The 22,935-nt window shown below is 42.5% G+C and overlaps 1 protein-coding gene and 1 pseudogene across 3 annotated transcripts in view; both read right to left on the bottom strand.

The window, feature by feature from the left end:
- BCAS3 (BCAS3 microtubule associated cell migration factor) overlaps positions 1-22,935 on the bottom strand; it is a 1,601,451-nt gene that overhangs the window by 589,653 nt on the left and 988,863 nt on the right. The gene's annotated exons all lie outside the window — the stretch shown is intronic.
- LOC142489227 (lysM and putative peptidoglycan-binding domain-containing protein 3 pseudogene) lies at positions 1,307-13,169 on the bottom strand (annotated as a pseudogene).

The following is a 22,935-nucleotide window of genomic DNA, read 5'->3' as shown; positions in this document are numbered from 1 at the left end:
TCCTGAAAAACGATGGTCACTAGGAGGACTGAAAAAAAGACTTTGTATCGTTCAGGAGTGGGAGCAGTTGGATCAACACGTTATCGATTATGCAATCAGACAGTGGTGCTCTCGTCTTCAGGCGTTTCAGCAGTAGGAAATTTTGAACACACACAACTCAAACTATATAATACTCTTTAATGTTTCAGATTATATTACAGTTTAACACAGGGAAGCAATAAATAAAATCTTATTGGGGATGCAGTTGTGGCGTCACGAAGTAATGACGAGTTGCCATGTGACGTTTTTGTGTCACGAGATGGTACGCTGTCACGGCAATGCATCGTCACGTGATGTCGCATCGCCATGATGACACAGCGTCACATGATGCTGCGATGCGGATAGAGGAGGGCTGCCCTTTTACAGAGGCCCCGCTCTCTCCCACGGCAATCAGTTCCATTGCTGTGGGGAAGAGTGCAGGGCCTCTGTAAGAATGATAGAAATTCTTGGGGGGTAATACAGGGACATCAATTTAGTTAACATCAGTTGATTGTCTACATTGTGCTTCTTATATAGTGTTAATCTACATAACAGAGCTACAATTGTGCACATTTTCATGGGGATTGAGTGATATATATATAAAATATGATGAAAAACTAAACCGGTCGCGATCTAACCTGAGAAAAAAAGCCTTCCTTGAGCATGACGTACAGTAGCCACTACATCAAGGGGGCCCTGGAGTGCCAGACCCGATGACGTAGTGGCTACATCTTGGGGCACTCAAAGGGTTAATTTGGGCTTTAAGTGACATATTTTGACCTATGTATGATAATCGCATCTACCACACTATGGTCCTAACTTCTAATTTAATCATTTTTTACCATGCCCTTTGAGCTGAATTCCTCCTGAACCTCGCTTTCATTGTCATGGAGGAAGACTCTCAAACTTGCAAACCTAAATGTAAATACATTGGCCAAATGATGTAACTAATATCCCAAATAAAATGAAATATTAGAAATAGTTAAAGATGTGCAGGCTTTTTTGCAGCATGATAAGTAATAAGAAATTATTAATAATGATGAAATGTTGGGTTTTAGTGAATTTGGATGTGCATTGATCAATCACTTTATTGGTCTCGCTGACGCTCATATTGTTACCATCTGTTCCAACAGCTGATACAGAGGGGTAATACCCTGACCTATTGCATCATATGCCTTTAATCCACCATCAATAGTTGATTAATTGGGTTATTATTATATACACTATATGACATAGATGCACGAGATATATATTTAATATTAAATTTAATTTATTTTTAACTCACGTTACACCTATCCTTGGTAATATATGTTTTAAGTCAATTTATTAAAAGTTACATTTTATACCTGTGGTGTGCAGTTTAGTGAATTCTTTTAGGGGCACAGTCAATTTGTGTTCCCCTTCCCCCCTTTTCTGATTCACTAGTCAGTTCACAGTTTGCACCCACAATTTGATTACCACATTCATTATTTAACTACCCAATTAGTATGGTTTTGTGATCACTCCCTACCCCTCCCTTGTTTCCTATTGCATTGATCATACCTCATACAGTATATATACAAAAATAATGGTATTTTTATTTATTTATGTAGAACCCTTGCTAAAATTCCCCTTGCCGTGCATGTCAGCCCTGGTAGCTGCAGCAGTGCCAGGGTTAAACAGTCCTCACCAGGCTAGACATGTGAGGAAGTAGAAGTGGCTACTATAATGTCTACTATGTTTGTCTTTTAGGCACATGCTGGGCCCGGTGAGTTCTGGAAGTTGCCAGAGAGTCACATGCTCAGTGGAGTGATGAAGTGGCAACAGATAATTCTGCCCAGATACTGTGGGCAGACTGTTGGCAACACCCTTGATATAAAAGGTGGGACCCACCCTTTTATCCCCAGACCCCCAAGGATGACCTTACTATCCAGGAAACCTCCAGGGATCCCTAACATCAGGGATCCTGTACTATGCTGCACCCCAACTTTAGACCCATCAAGAGGGGTCTCCAGGCTGGGCGAGCCTGTGCGGTAAGGAGCAGCCTTCTTTATTGTTTCCAGTCAGGGACCGTATCTTTCAGTGTAGGGCTCCTAGAACAATTGCATAAAGTAGGATTCTGTCACAGATGGGCTAGTGAGAGCCTCTATCCAAGACTTCAGAGTGAAGCATGCCTAAGGTATGATACCAGATTATCTATATGCTGAAAACCTGTCCTGATGAATGCAAATATGCTGCTATGTACAATAAAATAAACGCAGTTACAAAGTTCCTGGCGCCCTTTTTCTTTTATGAACTCCTTGATTACAAGCCGACACAGACTCACCAAGGAAACACTGGGATGCAAGTTACCCACTTATATCTACCTCATATTAAAAGTACACCCTATCCCTGCTGCCGGGGGGGAGGGGAGGATAGGGGTGTTACATATAAATAGTATAACACTTCTCAAAAAACTCACATCTTTTGGCATGTGCACGAAACATAGGAGATTTACATGAGAGAGAGAGAGAAACAACAAGAAGCACAAGCTGCATAGCGTGACTGTGAAATTAAATACATTTTATGGTATTAAAAAAAAAACTCAGTCAACAGGAAAATCACTCAGAATCGGAGCATTGAAAAATGCATTTGAGAGAAATAACTCTGCAGCACAGGACGCCAGGCACGCTGGAAGAAAGAGGTAACGCTCACTCCACAGGTTGAGAATTCACAGTCAGGACTGCACTAGCAGGGGATCCATTGGTCCGCGGTAGACCAATGTAGCTGCAGATTTCTCTGAGTGTAGGTGTACCAACAGGAAAGTCCACAATGTGCTGATTCTCCTCGCAGTCACTTCCACATCACATGCGTACGGCGTCAGAGAACATGACCCTATGCGTTTTGTCACAAACGTGACTTCATCTGTGCTGCAGAGTTGTTTCTCTCAAATGCATTTTCTTAATGCTCCGTTAGTGAGTGATTTTCCTGTCGACGGTGATTTTTTTAATACCATTAAAAGGAATTTATTTTAACAGAGTGAAGCTATGGAGCTTGCGCTTCTAGTTTTCTTTTTTTTCTCCAGATTTCCATATGATGTGGTTCATCACTTACAAAAGTGGCAACTAAGTCTCCTTTATAACACAACCACTAGTCTTGGACTTCGTCTTATACCTTTTCCCACTGGATTACTACCTCATTGGGACTGGTTTGCATTTATTGTTTATTTTAAATATTTGTGTGGCACTTATTATTAATATTGTGTATTATAACTATTGCAACACATTACATTTTTTTTTTGAGTATGTGCGCTTGGTAGCACTCCACCACAAGACCAATTTAGGAAAAAACTATAAAGTGCACGGGAGCAAGGAGGAACCTCATATCCCCCAAAAGGAAGCAATAATATATACAGAGGCCCCCAGCACGCAAATAAGAAAAAGCAGCCAAAATTGTCAATTTGAAAAATTCAATAGTATATTGTAAAAAAAAGCAGCTACAAAGTCAATACAGGCTTGGAGAGTATAACTCATGGAACAAAAAAACACCAATGGAGGGGGAGGAGGGGAAACAATAGGAAATTAAACAAAACAACAACAACAAGAGAGGGTAGAAAATACACAAGAAAAAAATTAGGTGATATAGGGGGGCGACGTTTCGAAGCCTATAATGCCCCTTACTCAAGCCCGTTCCCACAGACTGTGACAGTCTGTGGTACTTCCCTAATGAGTACACATCCAACCTAAACAACTCTCCACTAAAGCAAGGTAAGTAATCCTGATTAGGTCCAATCTATACAGTCACCCTATCCTGTAAGTATAATGACCTTAAGCACTGACTCAGAGGTATCCGAGTATAAAGCTAGTATAGGCAGACTGACAAAATCGCAAAAACAGCAAAAATGTATGCTCAAAAGTGACTATTCACCAAATAATGGCACCTAATTGTACTACATATCAGCAAAGCATACGCATACACATTGGATAAGGCAAAAAGTGAATTATACGAATCCTCAGCTTATGGTAAATGTTGTCCGTAGCTCTCATAAGGCTGTCCACTGCAAGGACCAGCCTTATGAGAGCTATCTTTTTTGGAAGAAAAAACACGCAACACTTTTTTTTTTCTTTTTTAAAGCAATTTCTACTCCATATTTATCAGCCTACTGATAGGAAAAAAACCATGATAACATTTTCAAAGGGCAAACAGTTGAAAAAAAGACTGAGGCACAATGTAGGGTATCGCACTCCATCCTGGCGTTAACTGTCATGCAAGTCAATGGCAGTTAACACCAGCTCTAGGTACCAGCATCAGACCTTTTGTGAATTCCTGTACAGACGTTTTATTCAATTTGGTCCAAAATTGCTGCTTTAGACCATACTCAATAAGGCCCTAAAGCTTTAAGCATCTTGTGCCAACACAGCGATATGCAGAGAGAAAGACCTCAACCTCAGCTTTCTTGTCGCTTATGTTGTAATACAGAAATAGTGTTCTTTAACAGAACATAATACACCAACCTTCAAGCTCATTAATGCTGTATTATAAATTCAGCAAGGTATGAAAAACACTGTTGCAGTAATCCATGTAGCATGAAATATTTGTGCTACATCAGAATGCATTTTCTGCCCCCCCCCAGTAGCCACAGTTATGCAGACTGCCCGAGTAATAAATAAATACTCCTCATGGTTCAATTGTAATTACACTTATATTCGTTGTGAGGATTTCTTTGAAGGCCCAGCTGATTGTGATGAATTCACTGTTGAAGAGTGACTAATAGCCACTTTCACCAATACCTCATAGTAAAGAAAATAAAACACTGGAGTGATTATTCCTACAATTACCATTATCACAACTGCTGTCCACCAGCCCAAACCCCAGTCCGCACCATCATAAGGATCTTTTTGTTGAACCGGTCTGTGCTCAGGTTCCAAATTTAGTTCTTGAGTTAAAGCAGAGACAACTTCATGAAGATGATCTTTCTTGGCATCTGTGTAACTAACTATCTGTTCAATGTCCCGATCGACTTCCTATAGGAAATTGTCAACAATCTCAGAAGCGAGTGGAACAGCAGCAGAGGAACTTTCTTGGTATTCTGGTGAAGGCTGAAGAGACACTATTCTTGAAACCTTTCCCTTTGGGGAAAAATGTGACTCTGTCAAAACACAATCTATTCACTGGAATTTTTATCGACCGCAATGCAAATAAAGTTCTGCCCTGCTCGTTAATAAAGTTGTTGGCCCTTTTGAGGTCTGCAACAGTACAGTAGTATTGAAGTGCTATGGCATTTAAGGTATCGCCTTCATTTATGTCCTTGCTTATAAATACAATATCATCAAGCCGCTCCTTTGATGTGCCTCTTCGTTTTCTCTCTCTCCCCCGAGATCGCAGTGCGTATTCCTCTGCATCTTCTTCTAACGTGTCATTGTCTGAATTAGCCATGTTTGCAAAGTGATAACTATGGCCGATGGTGGTAGAAGAAACGGATGTTTGTTTCAGGTAACTTCTACTTCTTCAATTCAGTCTGTTGGCCTCTCTCTCTCTGGTGTTCAACTTTTTATCTTTTCGTGTTATTGAATGATATTTAAATATTGCTAGCGGACATAGGTTGCGCTCTTCATTTTAGTTTTTCACGTGTTTTGGGATTAGGTTGTCCCCTGAAGAGCTGCCTCTCTCCCCAGCTTAAATACACTCCCCCATTATACTTCCACCCCATATTGGTTGGTTTGATTGGGTCACACCCTTTATGTATTTTTGTAACTCTCTCTATTTCTCGTCTTTTCTTGTGCATATATATTGTTTTTTGAGCAAAAAAATGGCCAACACGATGGTTTAAGTAAAGTGACATCTCTTTTTCAAATAAAACTAAAGTTTAAGATCTAAATAAACAAAAATATTTAATATCAGCAGAAGTGAAACAAGAAATTAAATTATCAAAAAGTCAATCAACGAATTTAACAAATGTTACTTGCAAGTCAGAAAAATCGAAGTATTTTTTCAATTTCTTTACAGAAACTTGTGAGGTGAGTTTCCCCCTCATAGTTTCCCCCCTTTTGGTTTCTTAACTTTGTATTAAGAACTTACCCTTTTCCTGCGCGATCCTCAGACATAGAAAACAATTGATTAATTAGCCATTTTGTCTTAGCTGAAAAGAAAACTGTTCATTTGCAAAGGAGTAACTTAGTGGTCAGAACACTGCCCCTGGAATGGATGAGCTCTCTTTGTGACCTTGGGCAAGTCACTTTGTTTTACTGTGCCTAAACTTTTAAATTAGTTGGTAAGCTCTTAGGGCAAGAACTTCCTGTTTCTGCAAAGTTTTATGTGTGTGTATATATACACACACAATGGTATTCGTTTAATGTAAAATTATATTTGTAAATAAAACCACTTACACTGGTAGGTAAACCCTACAGGTCTAAATTGCAGCCCATCTTGTACTATACCAGTGAATAGTGCAACACCTCTCAATGGCGGAGATTCACTAAACTCCGATAAGGTGTATCTCAACTCGATGGTAGTTAACACAGGCTACTGCTGCGACACCCCTTATTAGAGCTCTCAAGCACAGCAAAAGGGAGCCTCAAAACAAGAGCAAGAGGGTTTAAATGGGATCACAGGCACCTGGATGACTTAGTGGCTCACCAATAGTAAATATTTCATCTCAAAATACAATGAAAAATGCCTAACTGTTTGTAAAACAACACTAACAGTAAGGATGGAAATCCTTTAATCTCTTGATATATTCTGAGCGTTGGTTAGTTTCACTTTGAATTGCATAAACCTGCATTGCAGCTCTAAGCCTGGGGACTAATATCCAACTCATTAACAAAAACAAAAGGATTTATGCAGATTATTCAGAGGAAGTGAAATATATAACAGTGGACAATTTCCCTATCATGGTTTGAGGCAGATGGATCCAGACTTTATTGATGGGTAAGGCTGAAAGATTTAATCACTAAACGCCGGCGCAGACTGGATTCTGTAAGGTAATGACCCATCTACTGAATTCAGAACAAGAATCTCATTCATCATAATTCACATGAAAAAAAACCCTGTAGCCAAGCAAATGGAGGCAACGTGTGAAAAGTGATTGGATGGGTAAAACCCTGCATGTAGCTAGAAAGGCCTTAATTGATTTTATTGCACAGAGACTAAGCCTCCCGCATAGTGCACTAGGACTTCATCTAACTGCATTTCAATTGATTTTCACTGATAGGCTTCTTTCGTATGTCCAAGGCTTAAGTACTAAACTAATAAAAGGATAAAGGACTTTGTAATACAGATTCTGAAAATAATGTCCATTTGTCCACACATGATTTCAATGGAATAAAATTGCCTGTTCTGCAATTACCAAAATGACTAAAAAAACAACAACAAATGCAATAACAAGAAGTGTGCCTAACATGAGCTAATCCGCTGGGAAAAATATATCTCAGATCTCAATTATGTTTTAAAAGCTTTGCCATTCAGGCTCTGGGGCTTTTTGGGAATAAAGAATGAAATTCATTTTTACACTGGCATAGAAAAAACAAGAGCTATACAGTAAGCGATACTGATGTTATATATGAAACCACAGGTGCAACCAGTGAGTTTTCTCCCGACAACTGGAACATGATGTCATTTAAAGGTGGAATTGCCAATGCTCTATTCTGAATAACTTATGTTTTGTTAATGTCTTTTGTCAATAACCCTTTTTAAGCTTTGTACCTAGAATTTTAACTTTGATCATTATGATGTAGCAATCCTGACATAGGTTGCAGATGTTTGCTGATACAACAATTTGGCTGCCAATTACACCAAGGAAAGAATGGTTTTGAATCAATGTGCTCCAAAGACAGAATTTTAAGAATGAAAAAGGCTTTGTGAAATCAAAATGGCCATGGGCCAATAAGATTCTGCAGCATTGCACGACTACAGGCGCCATTTTAAAGACTGCACCGGGAAACTGGCTACTTAAACAGAAAGTATCTCAGGAACCGGGAGCACGCTGGAGCTACAAATAGTACGGTTCAGCTCCAGAGGAACCCTTGGTTTGAATTCTGTAATAAAAGAATAATAATAAAAAAAAAAATTGATATTCAAATTGGGTGGGATTGCTGCTGTAATCAGTGATTGGGTTTTAAGCAGAATTTATAGCATAAGAGACATGCAAAAATAATAAATTGGAGGGTAGCAAGCTGAGGGAAATAAGAAGAACTTCTTTATGAAAAGGGTGGTAGATTCATGGAATAGCGTCCAAACAGAGCTGGTAGGAGGTAATACAGTAAATAAATGAAATAAAAAAAGATGTGTGTGCTGTGCACGCGCATAGTAAGTGAAACTTCTTTGTGTGTTGTCAGATAATTTTTTTGAGATTATTTTGAACGTAATTTTATTTCTGCGCATAACTGTGAATTCCTTGTGTGTGTGTGTGTGTGTGTGTGTGTGTGTGAGAATATGTGTGAGAATGTGTGTGTGTGTGTGTGAATATATGTGTGTGTGTGTGTGTGTGTGTGTGTGTGTGTGTGTGTGTGTGTGTGTGTGTGTGTGTGTGTGTGTGTGTGTGTGTGTGTGTGTGTGTGTGTGTGTGTGTGTGTGTGTGTGTGTGACAGTGTGTGAAAGTGTGTGTGTGTGTGTGTGTTTGTGAGTGACAGTGTGTGTGTGACAGTGTGTGTGTGTGTGACTATGTGTGTGTGTGTGTGTGTGTGTGTGACAGTGTGTGAAAGTGTATGTCTGTGTTTGTGTGTGTTTGTGAGTGACAGTGTGTGTGTGACAGTGTGTGTGTGACAGGGTGTGTGACACAGGGGGTGTGGGTGGGTGGTCTGCACTCCGTGTCATCTTCTCATATGTCAGCGGGCGTGTGGGGGGAACGGCACAGCTGCCATCCGCTTCTGCGCATGTGTGGCGTCCGGCAGCGGCGCCATCACAACTGCACATGCGCGGCATATGTCAGCGGGCGTGTGGGGGGAACGGCGCCACTGCCAGCCGCTTATGCGCATGCGTGGCGTCCATCAGCGGCGCCATCACTACTGCGCATGCGTGGCATATGTCAACGGGCGTGTGGGGGGACCGGCAGCCGTTAGGAGCGGCGCCGGCGGCATGTGACAGTGGGCGTGTGGGGGGAGCGACGGCCGTTACGTGACATCATTTCCGTATCACATTTTCGTCTCCATGAAGGAGTTTTGTTCCATCAAAATTGACTAGGTCCCACTAAAGAAGTTTCACTTCAAAAATGCATCAGATAGATATAAAGCTATCCTACATACAAGGGAAAGGCAAGGATTAAATAGGGTTTTTACAGCAGATAGGAAAACGGGCAGACTTGATGGGCCAAGTGTTTTTTATTTGCTGTCCAATTTTATGTTTCTACCATGCTCTGTTGATAGGTGCTAAAAGGGTGTTGTGGTAAGATACTTTTTTTGTATCTACTGTATAAATACTAAAAATGTCCTATACCTTAGAACACAAGAAACAAACATATATTTTAGAATAAACAAATAAAATGGTCAAACTAAGGCCCTTACTCAATATGCTGTGAAAACGTTTTCCTTTGCTGTCTTAATAAATGTTTATTAGCTTGTTATTTTTGGAACAAAAATCCTAACTCTAAAGGGTCAATGGCCCCTGTGTATTATTGTGCTGTCAAGCAAATTTCCCCTTGCTCAGAAAGGAAACGTAAAAATAGTTTTTATCACAATTGTAAGAACGATTGCCTCTTATGCCTATCTGGCTTTAAAAACTTTAAATAAATAATGAAATTATTACATTGAAATTAAAGCCCAAAATAGGTTTAAAAAAATACAGCAGGAAGAATCTTAACATACGGTAGAATGTAAATCATCACCAATATATTCATGTTTGTAATATATTGTATATGTAACTGTATTTGTAACCATGTATTATTTGTCTTAACTCTGTGCCCAGGACATACTTGAAAACGAGAGGTAACTCTCAATGTATTACTTCCTGGTAAAATATTTTATAAATAAATAAATGTGTATTCCTAACACATAACAATCAGTGTTAGAACTACTGCCAGTTCAGCAGCACCAGGGCCCACAACTTTTAGTTTCCGATTGTTCCGGCACTTATTTTAAGAAACAGAACAGTGTTACGGCAGTTCTCTAGGGCCCAGTCTGCATGCCAACCCCCCATGCCCTACCTGTGGAGAGGCGTCCGTCTGCACCCTGCCAGAGGTTGTCCGCTTCACCGGTAGGATGGGGGAGCAGTGTTTATACTTGGGAGGAAGGGGAGTACATATACTTGAAGGAGGGGGGGCAGTGTATATACTTGCAACAGGGGCCCACAAATCACTAGTTCTGCCCCTGATAACAATATTTCACACAAATCACAGACCACAAATGAAATTCATTTTTACATGTGTTAACTCTGCTATGTGTTTAAAGCAAGTCATCTTCTTAGCAATATCTTCTCGAGTACCTGGATGAAGAAGCCTACACGGGTAAAATAACACTTAGACGCTATGGAACACTCATTATACAGGGATTATGGTGAAAATATACAGTACAGTATGCAGCCGTCTTCATTATGAATGCAAGCCTCAGAGGAATTTTTTTGAACTGATGCTGACCTTGCTCAGTGTGTCAAATCTGAAAACACAGGCCAGCAACAACCCTCTCCTACACGAACAATCTTTTGCTGCATCATCTATCAACTTCCTTTCTTGATCTCTGAAGCACATCACATGCAGGGGCTGGCTGGCAAATATTAGCCTGGGGGCAAGCCCAACACACTGGCCCAAGAACCAGACAGCCCACACACTATATATACAGAAGCGCACACCAGATACATGCTATATACACAGATGTACACACAATACACGCACCATACACAGATGTGCACACCAGATACACGCACCATACACAGATGTGCACACCAGATACACGCACCATACACAGATGTGCACACCAGATACACGCACCATACACAGATGTGCACACCAGATACACGCACCATACACAGATGTGCACACCAGGGGCGCGGGCAGTTGCAGAGGTCCCGCGCTCTTCCCCGAGGCATTTAAATGAAATGCTCGGGGACCGCGCGAGGCCTCTGCAACCTCTACTTACTGAGGTTTAGCCGGCTTCGGGACATGTGACGTCACGGTTGCCTTGGTAACTGATGACGCGGGTCATGTGATGTCACATGACAAATGACGCCGCGCGAGGCAAGGAGGCGGTGCAGGAACGGAGGGAGCAAGGCAGGGAGGGCACAGCAAAATAACTTTGCGTGCCCCTGCCCTATTCACTTAGTCACTTGTCAACATATGCTGAAAAATAAACTTATTACTGTATTGGACAATTTTCAAAGGAATCAATTTTTCAAATTTCAGAAATATTGAGAACGTTTTTCATACAAGAGCAAAACTGATATAATGTATAAATAAAAAGCAAATGCCTTACATGCTTTCAAAAGTGCATTTTCCAGCAGCAATACTACATTCCCCTTTGTTTTCTCTCTTTTTTCTTATTTGTATATGTAAAGCATGTAACAATTATAATTCAATATTCTTACCTAAACTGGCAATCTTTTGATGTTCCCGTTATAAATCTGTAAAAATCCTGATTGTGTGACCAACATAATGGCTGCTTCACTTAGTGTAACTCAGCACCTACAATGTATACTTACATTGTAAGGCCTCGTCCAGGGTGATGCCGAGTGGGCGCACGTGCTCACGCTGGCCGCGATGAAACACATTGCTGCAATGTGTGTGGCGAGCGCCTGCGCATGCTCGGCAGTTAGCTGCTTGCAGAGATAAGCAAATTTTAATATGCCCAATGAGGGCGAACCAGCTCCATGACGTCATGGCCACACACCCCCACACGCGCAACTAGCTGGTCATAAATCGCCTGGCCCAACAGAGCGCGTGACATCACCGCGCACAAGTGCCAGCACGCTCGCTCCCTGCCTTGCCGCAGCCTTACAGTTTGAGCTGCAAACAGCTGGGAACAATTGCGGCGAAGTGCAGCGTTGTCGCGGCTGCAACTCGAACTTTCAACTGATGTTGACATTTCAAGCGGCAGCCGCGTCACGTGTACTTCGCCAGCCAATCACAAACACACTTTTTTTTTTCTTTTTAAAGTTACGCCCCCAATCGCGTCATTCTGTCTGCTGGGGATGTTCACACATCGCCCAGCAGACAGAGGCTCGCAAACGCGGATGCGCGTGTAGCAGCCTGTTTGATCGAGGCCTAAAGTGTTGCAATATCTTGCACTGCTTGGGAGGTGGGCTAAATTTTGCTATAGAAATTAAAGGTTGCTTTAAAGGAGCAATCCAAGCAAAATCTTACATATGTGTGTTGTTAAAAAAAAAAAAATCAGTTCTGTAGTATTAGATAATACTTACTCCTTTTTTTTTTTAATTCAACTCTTATGCCATTTTTAATGAGTTTTAATATACTGGTTTTAGCCCACCTCCCCAGCACTGCAAAATCTTTGTAACACTTTCCTGTTTGTGATCATTTGTTGCCAATATTCCCAGCAGTTTGAGCTGCAAAAGGCAATAATAGATAATGTTACCTTAGTAATATACGAATACATTGTAGCTACTGAGTAAGGCTAGGTCCCCAGTGCAGCCGGCCACGCACCAGCTCCTTACCTCTTCCTAGATGTCCCGGGTCCCTCCGTGCTCGTGTGACGCGTCAGCCAGCAGGGGCTACAACAGGTTTGTAATCCTGTGCGGCAACGCGTCATGTGGTGCGCCAGGGAGCCAATAAGAGAGGTGCTGGAATTCCTAGAAACGGGTGGGGGGTATAGGGATACCCCGGCTGGTGTATACTGTAGGTGAGTGCTTGGTTTGCGGGGCTTCTCACCCCCCCCAGTAAACCTAGAGCAGCGCTATGTGTGATCGGTGCATCCTGTGGCAGGGAGCGCTGCTCCGCTTCCCACCACCAGACTAGAAGCCTCTGCCGATATCTGCAGGTGTCCGATGAACACTGCTGGAAACGGGGGAGGCAGGAGGAGCAGAGCGGTCTGGAAGCGCAGTGAGCCCTATGTCTCCAGCAGTGATGGCCCCGTCCCCCTCTGTCATGGCCACGCCCCCTGCGGCAGAAAAAGCTCCCTTCAGACTGCAGTTCGCGGTGAAGTGCCATGCACGTGCCGCCAGGACGCAAGGCGGGGGTGCCGGCACATGTAGCGGGGTCTTAGCCTTCCATTAACTGAAGGATTGATTTTAAATTGAAAGGCAGCCATTTAGTGAACCCTGGGAAGCAGGATTTTGCTGATCGATCATGGGAGAACCAATTGATCGCCAGCTTAAGGAATTAGTTTTTCAATAAATGTAATCAAAGGATGCATATATTAAAACAAAAATATATATTTTTTTAAATTTAAGATGTTTGGCTTCTCTTTAAAACTCATTAAAAAGAGCATTAAGAGTTGAATAAAAAAAAACACTGCAAGTATTCTCTAATACTAGAGAATTGATTTATAAAAAAAACACATAAAATGTACATGTTTTGCTTCTTTAATAGTTAGAAGAGACCATTCCCTATCTTGCAAAATCTGACAATATATGATCTCAAAATGTTTTGAGATAGAGACATGGATGTATGTATGTATTTATTTATATAGCGCCATTATTGTACATAGCGCTTCACAGTAGTAATACAATTGACAATCATATAAATAACAAATAATACAAATAACAGATCATGGGAATAAGTGCTTCAGTCATAAAAGTAACATTTCGGAAGAGGAGTCCCTGCTTCGAGGAGCTTACAATCTAATTGGTGGGGAGAACGTACAAAGACAGTAGGAGGGCATTCAGGTAAGTGCGTCTGCAGGGGGCCAAGCTTTATGTATCGTTTATAGTATTAGCCACGGTGCTACTCATATGCTTCTTTAAGCAAGTGTGTCTTAAGGTGGGTCTTAAAGGTGGGTAGAGAGGGTGCTAGTCGGGTATTGAGGGGAAGGGAATTCCAGAGGTGTGGGGCAGTCAGTGAGAAAGGTTTAAGGCGGGATAGGGCTTTAGATACAAAGGGGGTAGAGAGAAGACATCCTTGAGCAGAGTCAGGATGGTGCAAAGCGAGAAATTAGGGCTGAGATGTAAGTAGGAGCAGAAGAGTGTAAAACTTTAAAAGTAAGGAGGAGAATTGAGTACGGGATGCGAGATTTGATAGGAAGCCAGGAGAGTGATTTCAACAGGGGAGACGCTGAGACAGATTTAGGAAAGAGTAGAGTGATTCTGGCAGCAGCGTTTAGGATAGATTGTAGGGGAGACAGGTGAAAGGGGGGAGACTCCCCTCTGCACAGGACCAGCGTGCTAAGGGTTAACATGTGCTTGTTCTTTGTGGAATCGGCAACCCCACCCACTGGAATGTTAATGAGCCCAGGGGACACAAAGAAAATTTATTTTTGTTCACCGGTGCATCAGATTCAATCTCACCCACCCCAGTGTACATCTGCGTTGCCCTAAAGGCGCACAGCCTTTGGTGCAGCCGAAGGGCAGCCAAAGGGTGTGAGCCATTTGCTGCTGTTCGCTGATGTTGGTTGATGTTAAAGTGATGTAAAGGTGCTCTATTTCTATCTGAAACACAGCCCTTTATCCCCTGTACCCAATTTTTCAACTCTTTCTGTCCATGAAATGTCTGTGAATTCACTGTATAACCCTGTTCTTTTAATGTAACCATGTATTTTTATAACTCTATGCCCAGGACATACTTGAAAACAAGAGGTATCTCTCAATGTATTACTTCCTGGTAAAACATTTTTATAAATAAATAAATAATAAAGGCAGGAAGGCCGGACAGCAGTAGGTTACAGTAATCAAGACGGGAGAGAATGAGGGCCTGAGTCAGAGTTTTAGCAGTCGAGTAACAGAGGAAATGGGGTATCTTTGTTATATCGCGGTGGAAAAAGCGACAGGTTTTAGATACGTTTTGAATATGAGGGGCGAATGTCCCAGGACATAATTGAAAACGAGAGGTAACTCTCAATGTATTACTTCCTGGTAAAATATTTTATAAATAAATAAATGAATGCGAGAGAGGAGTCGAGTGTGACCACTAGGCAGTGTGCTTGGGCTTCTGGGTGAATGATGGTACTTCCAACAGGAATGTGGAAGGAGGTAGTAGGGCCAGGTTTGGGAGGAAGTATAAGGAGCTCTGTTTTTGCCATGTTAAGTTTAAGTCGGCGGAGGGCCATCCAGAATGATATCGCAGAGAGACATTCAGAAACTTTGGTCTGTACAGCAGGTGTAAGGTCAGGGGTTGAAAAGTAAATTTGTATGTCGTCAGCATAATAGTGATATTTAAATCCAAGAGATGTGATTAGGTCACCTAGAGAGAGTGTGTACCGAGAAAAGAGAAGAGGTCCCAGGACAGAGCCCTGGGATACCCCCACAGAGAGATCGATAGAGGAGGAGGAGGTGTTGGCAAAAGATGTTTATATTTACCCTTAGAATTCATATTATAACAACAGAATTAAAACAAAGCAAAAACAATTTCCTATGATTATAGTGCCAGCTATTCTTTTAATGACAAATTGTAACCAGTAATCCCTTTTTTTTTCTTTTTAAATTCAAACTAGGGGGTCCTCCAAAGCTGAACCAAGCTTCCTTAGCTCTGGGATCCCCCAGATTTCCAAGAAATGTACAATTTCATTTGCTGGTATTAAAGCTCCCGTGTTGGAGAAATGAAAATGGCCACCTAATCCTGCGAGCCAAAAAGAAGCCACAATGGATGATGTTGTGGCTACCTATTGGATGAATGCGGGTGACATCTGTAAATATCTCAGGAACGAAGTGCTCCCTGGAGCTACATATAGTGTGGATCCGCTCTGGAGGACCTCCCAAGTTCAAATTCTGTAAACAAGCAATCAATGTCCAAAATGGGTGGGAGTGGTGCTTTAACCCTTTGTGTGCCAGAGAACCCCGTAACACCAGAGTGTCAAAGCCCCTCCGGCACATTGCGATCATGTGATTGCTCCTCAAGAGCGGCACATGTTCAGAGCTGCACAGTATTCCCACAGGGTGGTCTCGAACATTTGGTTGCGGCCATTTTGCAACAACCATATCGCCACCGATGTTTAACCGCCACTTACCTCGCCGCTGGGACACCCCCTCCCCACTGGCCGCTTCACCACCAAGGTAAGCTCCTAACTTTACCCCTTATCCTAAAACCCCTAATACTAACGTTACCTCTTACCCTAAAACCCCTTACCCTAAGCCCTTATCCCCTACCCTAAAAACTTTAACCCCTTACCCTAAAATCCTTGATCCTAAACCCTTTATCCCCAACCCTAAAAACATTAACCCCTTACCCTAAAACTCCTATACTTAACCCCAAACATAACCGCTAAAAACCCTTAAATTTATGTTATTGGCGAAACGTCCGGCAGCTGAGTGAGTGTCCAGCCTCGGAGCAGCTACGGCAAAACATCCCTTGGGGGCCAAATGCAGATTGAGACTTGGTCACGGCAAGATTGCTGCAACCAAATGTCCCATTCCGCACCCAGGGTGCCAGTGGTACAGATGTAGCCAGTCTTAATGATGCTGTGGAAAACCTCTCCATGGGCGTTCCCATTCAGAAGAACGGACACTCCGCAGGCAGTCGCGGCTTTTACTGTAAGTCTGTCTACTGTACATCAGTAGCAACGTCATGAGGCACTCACGGGGTTAAGATCAAGATCTCACTAAATCTGGCTGATTTTTCTTGTGCCAACATTGCCAGAATTGCCTCAAATGATCAAAGCTGTGTAACTGAAATATGTCGGAAATATTGCTGATTTACAATTCTATATGCATATTTAAATGTACATAATAATACATTTTTATACAGTGTATGCTGCAGTGTATGTATATTTGTAAAGTGCTGGCACCGATGCACTGTGTGAAATGAATGCAGAGATCAGCAGTACAAAGCTTCCTACACATGTATAAAAGCTTCAAGCATTTACATGGCGGCTGCTGACCACAATTTGGTTTATTTCCTTTACAAAAGGCAACCTAATCTAGTTAAGGCATAACACTGATTCCTCTCTGTAGAAGAGAAATGTAATTAGGCTCCATTTATTATAGAAAGCCGAGGCAGTGTGTCTGTATCTGGCAGTTTTCTCTGGAAAGATCACAGAGAAAGATTTAGCTCTCATGTTATATAATATGACAAGGTATTGAGTAAATGGCACTTGTGCTGGAGACTCAGCATTCTAAAATGCAATTAAACATACATTAAAGTGTAAGCTCTTTGGGCAAGGATTCCTTTTCCTCACTCTGAATGAATGCATGCATTTCATTTTTTTTATCTGCTTGTGCATTACATAACAGACATTACAATACAGAGAATGGCAACAGCTGCATCAAACATACATCAGGCATTGATGAAAAGCAATTCCTGACTAAAAGAGCTTACAATCTTAAGTCTACATATGTGTTGGGCTCTAACCCAGGGGTGTCAAACTAATTTCATATGGACCTGATTAGATTTCATTGTACTTCACTCGGGCCATATGTACCATACAGTTTTAAAATACACAAATAAAAAAATAGTAGTATGGTTGTGTGCTAGATTAAACTATCATAAAGAGCAGCAATAACATCCCGACCCGTCACTCACTCCCCCCCCCCTCCACCCCTTACTCTCTCCCTCACCCCTCCCTCTTCCACCCCCACCCCTCTCTCCTCCCTTCTGTCCCACTCCTCTCTCTCTCACTCAAACCTCCCCAACCCTCTCTCACACTCCTCCCACCCACTCTCTCTTACCCACTCCGTCCTTACACCACCACCCCCTCTGTTTTAACACCCACCTGTTTATACACACCCTCTCCCTCCATTTTGACACAAACCCCTCCCTTCCCTTTTACACCCACCCTTCATTTTTACACCTCCCCTCACTACCTTTTGCCTCTGAACGCCTTGAACGTCTTGTATTCTCTCGCTTGATACATTTTCTCAACACCTATTCTCTCCTAGACCCTCTACAATCTGGCTTCTGCACTGCTCACTCCACTGAAACAGCCCTCAATAAAATAACTAATGACTTCCATAATGCCAAAGACAGAGGTCATTACACTCTGCTCATACTACTCGACCTCTCTGCAGCATCTGAGACCATCCTCTTCTCCTTCACATTCTCCATACTCTTCGCATTCGCAACAAAGCTCTATCCTGGGTCTCCTCTTACCTCTCCCATCGTACTTTCAGCGCCTCTTCTGCTAACACCTCCTCCTCCTCTATCGACCTCTCTGTGGGGGTACCCCAGGGCTCTGTCCTGGGACCTCTCCTCTTTTCTCTGTACATACTCTCTCTAGGTGACCTAATCACATCTCTTGGGTTCAAATATCACCTCTATGCTGATGACACACATATTAACATTTCAACCCCTGACCTTACACCTGCTGTACAGACCAAGGTTTCTGAATGTCTCTCTGCGATATCATCCTGGATGGCCCTGCGCCGACTTAAGCTTAACATAGCAAAAACTGAGCTCCTCATACTTCCTGACCCCACTACCTCCTTCGATATTACTGTTGGAAGATCAGTCATACACCCAGTAGCGCAAGCATGATGCCTACTGGTCACACTCGACTCCTCTCTGACTTTCTCCTCCCACATTCAAAACGTATCTAAAACCTGTCGCTTTTTCCTCCTCAATATCACAAAGATACACCCTTTCCTCTGTTGCTCGACTGCTAAAACTCTGACACAGGTCCTCATTCTCTCCCGTCTCGATTACTGTAACCTCCTGCTGTCCGGCCTTCCTGCCTCTCACCTGTCTTCCCTACAATCTATCCTAAATGCTGCTGCCAGAATCACTCTACTCTGTCCTAAATCTGTCTCAGTGCCTCCCCTGCTGAAATCCCTCTCCTAGCTTCCTATCAAATCCCGTATCACACATTCAACTCTCCTCCTCACTTTTAAAGCTTTACACTCTTCGGCTCTTCCTTACATCTCAGCCCTAATTTCTTGCTATGCACCATCCCGACTCTTGCGTTCAATTGCGTTTTTTGTATCTAAAGCCCTCTCCCGCCTTAAACCTTTCTCACTGACTGCCCCACACCGCTGGAATGCCCTTCCCCTCAATACCCGACAAGCACCGTCTGTATCCACCTTTTAATAAACACCTTAAAACACACCTGCTTAACGAAGCATACGAGTAGCTCCGTGGCAAACACTATACATCTGATACATAAAGCTTGGCCCCTTCCTCCTACCAATTAGATTGTAAGCTCTTCGGAGCAGGGACTCCTTTTCCTAAATGTTACTTTTATGTCTGAAGCACTTATTCCCATGATCTGTTATTTGTATGTGTTATTTATATGATTGTCACGTGTATTACTACTGTGAAGCGCTATGTACATTAATGGCGCTATATAAATAAAGACATACATACTCAGTTTTTACAGCCCTCTCTTACCTTGAGTAATAGTGTGCAGAGAGCAGAGAGAACACATGGTTGCTGCAGCAAGATCACAGCGATGGGAAAAGAACTGCTGGCCGGACAAAAGTGCTCGGTGGGCCGCATATGGCCCAAGTCTAATGTTTGGCACCCCTGCTCTAACCCCGTCTTCCTTTATTAACTAAATAAATGTAACAGTGTTTCCACCACCCAATGGGAGATTCTGCCATTACACCGTGTGTGGTGCATGCTACCTGTTGGTAAGAAGGAGGGCTGAGTCGGCCGCCGATGTTTGTGGGGACACAGGACATGTTTCTGGGGTACATACCCAGCATGGTTCTCTAGCAGTGCAGCGCCTCCATCTGTCACGGACTCCATATGTATGGAGGCGATCTCCTACGATAGAAACAATCCCTCTCCTTCCCCAGTAAGATCACACACCAGGCAGGAGGTATATGATACAGGAACAGTTTATTCTGTTCAGCTCAATGCACTCACAGCAGGCCTCTGCCCTATGCAGTCTCTGGTGATATCTCCAGCGGTAGGATAATATCTGGACCTGCACTACGGGTCAAGGGCCCCCACAGCAGTCCTTGCTTTTCCCTGATCCTCTATCAGGATCAGGGGAAACGTGCACACTCCCTCTCCCCCGAGGGGAAAAGGAACAGGAAAGACCAGTATTCAGGCAACCTGTGTGTGACCTGCCTCTCTCAAGTGGGGAGAGGTACTGACTAAATTTGGGTGGAACTTCCCTTAAATACAGCCAGGAGGAGGACACCAGGTCTGACCCAGGATTGAGTGAACCCAGGCCTGGTTCCACTTCCCCCCTGTCACTCAAGGGCACTGCTGGGAGTGGGGAAAACCCATGATAAGTACTGGCAGGCCTGCTCTTACCAGGGCTTAATACCAGTGAGGGCAGACTGGTAGCCAAGAACCAGTCCTGGCTACATAAAGATTAACTAAAGACTCTGTTCATCCTATATTTTAATCTTGTGTTTGGTTTTTAATTGGGAGACAAGTGCTATATAAATAAAGCTTTTTCAATTAAACTTAATGTCATCATTATATTTCAATCCAGTCCGTGTTTCTTTAAGCCCATTATACTCTGGTGCTCAATAGTACTGTATTTCTTGGAAACTTGTCAAAAGAAAAGAAGCAAACATATGAGGCTGAAAGCAGCATTCCTCGCAGCACTTAAAAAAAAAAAAAAAAAAAAATAAAAAAAAAAAAAAAAAATATATATATATATATATATATATATATATAAATGTAAATACAACTGTATGCTCATCTGCATGTCTTAGGCAGGTCTGCAACCCCGCCTTTCCCCATTATCACCCAGCACACAGCACTTCCACTGCAGCAAGGGATTCTGGGAAATGACATGCAAATGAGCACACACTGCCACTTTTTGCTTCAAAAACCATTTTTAACATGGTTCCCTATAGGCTTAAGCTTGCTGCATGGTCACAGATATATATACAGTCATGTGAAAAAGAAAGTACACCCTCTTTGAATTCCATGGTTTTACATATCAGGACAGAATAACAATCATCTGTTCCTTAGCAGGTCTTAAAATTAGGTAAATACAACCTCAGATGAACAACAACACATAACATATTACACTGTGTCATGATTTATATAACAAAAATAAAGCCAAAATGGAGAAGCCATGTGTGAAAAACTAAGTACACCTTATGATTCAATAGCTTGTAGAACCCCCTTTAGCAGCAATAACTTGAAGTTATCGTTTTCTGTATGACTTTATCAGTCTCTCACATCGTTGTTGAGGAATTTTGGCCCACTCTTCTTTACAAGATTGCTTCAGTTCATTGAGGTTTGTGGGCATGTGTATATGCACAGCTCTCTTAAGGTCCAGCCACAGCATTTCAATCGGGTTGAGGTCTGGACTTTGACTGGGCCATTGCAACACCTTGATTCTTTTCTTTTTCGGCCATTCTGTTGTAGATTTGCTGGTGTGCTTGGGATCATTGTCCTGTTGCATGACCCAATTTCGGCCAAGCTTTAGCTGTCGGACAGATGGTCTCACATTTGACTCTAGAATACTTTGGTATACAGAGGAGTTCATGGTCGACTCAATGACTGCAAGGTTCCCAGGTCCTGTGGCTGCAAAACAAGCCCAAATCCTCACCCCTCCACCACCGTGCTTGACAGTTGGTATGAGGTGTTTGGGCTGATATGCTGTGTTTGGTTTTTGCCAAACGTGGCGCGGTGCATTATGGCCAAACATCTCCACTTTGGTCTCGTCTGTCCAAAGGACATTGTTCCAGAAGTCTTGTGGTTTATTCAGATGCAACTTTGCAAGCCTAAGCCGTGCTGCCATGTTCTTTTTAGAGAGAAGAGGCTTTCTCCTGGCAACCCTTTCAAACAAACCATACTTGTTCAGTCTTTTTCTAATTGTACTGTCATGAAGTTTAACATTTAACATGCTAACTGTATAGACTGAGATGTAACTCTTGGGTATTTTGCAATTTCTCTATGCATTGCACGGTCTGACCTTTGGGTGAATTTGCTGGGATGTCCACTCCTGGGAAGATTGACAACTGTCTTGAATGTTTTCCACTTTTGAATAATCTTTCTCACTGTAGAATGATGAACTTTAAATTGTTTGGAAATGGTTTTATAACCCTTTCCAGATTGATGGGCAGCAACAATTACTTATCTAAGATCATTGCTGATGTCTTTCCTCCTTGACACCTGAATGCTCCAGACCAGCTTACTGCTAAAACGTCAGCTTTTATAGAGGTGGTCACACTGGCTGATGATCAATTAATCAAGGGCATTTGATTAGCAGCACCTGTCTGCTACTTAGCATCTTAATTCCTATGGAAGCAGTAAGGGTGTACTTAGTTTTTCACACATAGCTTCTCCATTTTGGCTTCATCTTTGTTAAATAAATCATGACACTGTGTAATATGTCATGTGTTGTTGTTCATCTGAGGTTGTATTTACCTAATTTTTAGACTTGCTAAGGAACAGATGATTGTTATTATGTCCTTATTTGTAAAACCATGGAATTCAAAGAGGGTGTACTTTCTTTTTCACATGACTGTATATACACAATATATATATTGCCAGGGGCAAGTGGATTTTGTGAGCAGGCGAGGCCGGCAGCAGAAAAGAAGGATGAAGAAGCCAGCGGCGGGAGAAGACAATCTACATGTCAGCAGGGCAGCAGGATGCGTTAAATGGCGAATGGCGGGCAGCGGCAGCAGGAGAGTGAGTATCCATATCCATGTGAAAAGCAGCAGGTGAAAAAACAGCTGCCCGACCCGGAAGTCTTCATTGACTTTACTGAAGATACTCTCCTGATTCTGCCGCCACCAACGCTGCCCGCCTTTCTCCATCTAACGCCTCATGCTGCCCTGCTGATATGTAGATTAGGTGGATCTTGAGTGCATTTTCTTTTTGGGCGAGCGACATTTCTTATGATTTGTTGAGGTCGGTCTCTCTCTCTTTCTCTTTCTCTCTCTCTCTCTCTCTCTTTCTCTCTCTCTCTCTCTCTCTCTCTCTCTCTCTGTATATATATATAGTGATGCCCACACCACGTTACAGTCTCTAAGTCCCAATTTAAAGCAGGAAACACTGTATTTCTTATATGGGGTTTATTT

Source organism: Ascaphus truei, chromosome 3 (genome assembly GCF_040206685.1).
Source record: "Ascaphus truei isolate aAscTru1 chromosome 3, aAscTru1.hap1, whole genome shotgun sequence".
Taxonomy (NCBI): domain Eukaryota; kingdom Metazoa; phylum Chordata; class Amphibia; order Anura; family Ascaphidae; genus Ascaphus; species Ascaphus truei.
The sequence above is the reverse complement of the archived record's forward strand: the minus strand, read 5'-3'. Positions and strand labels throughout refer to the sequence as shown.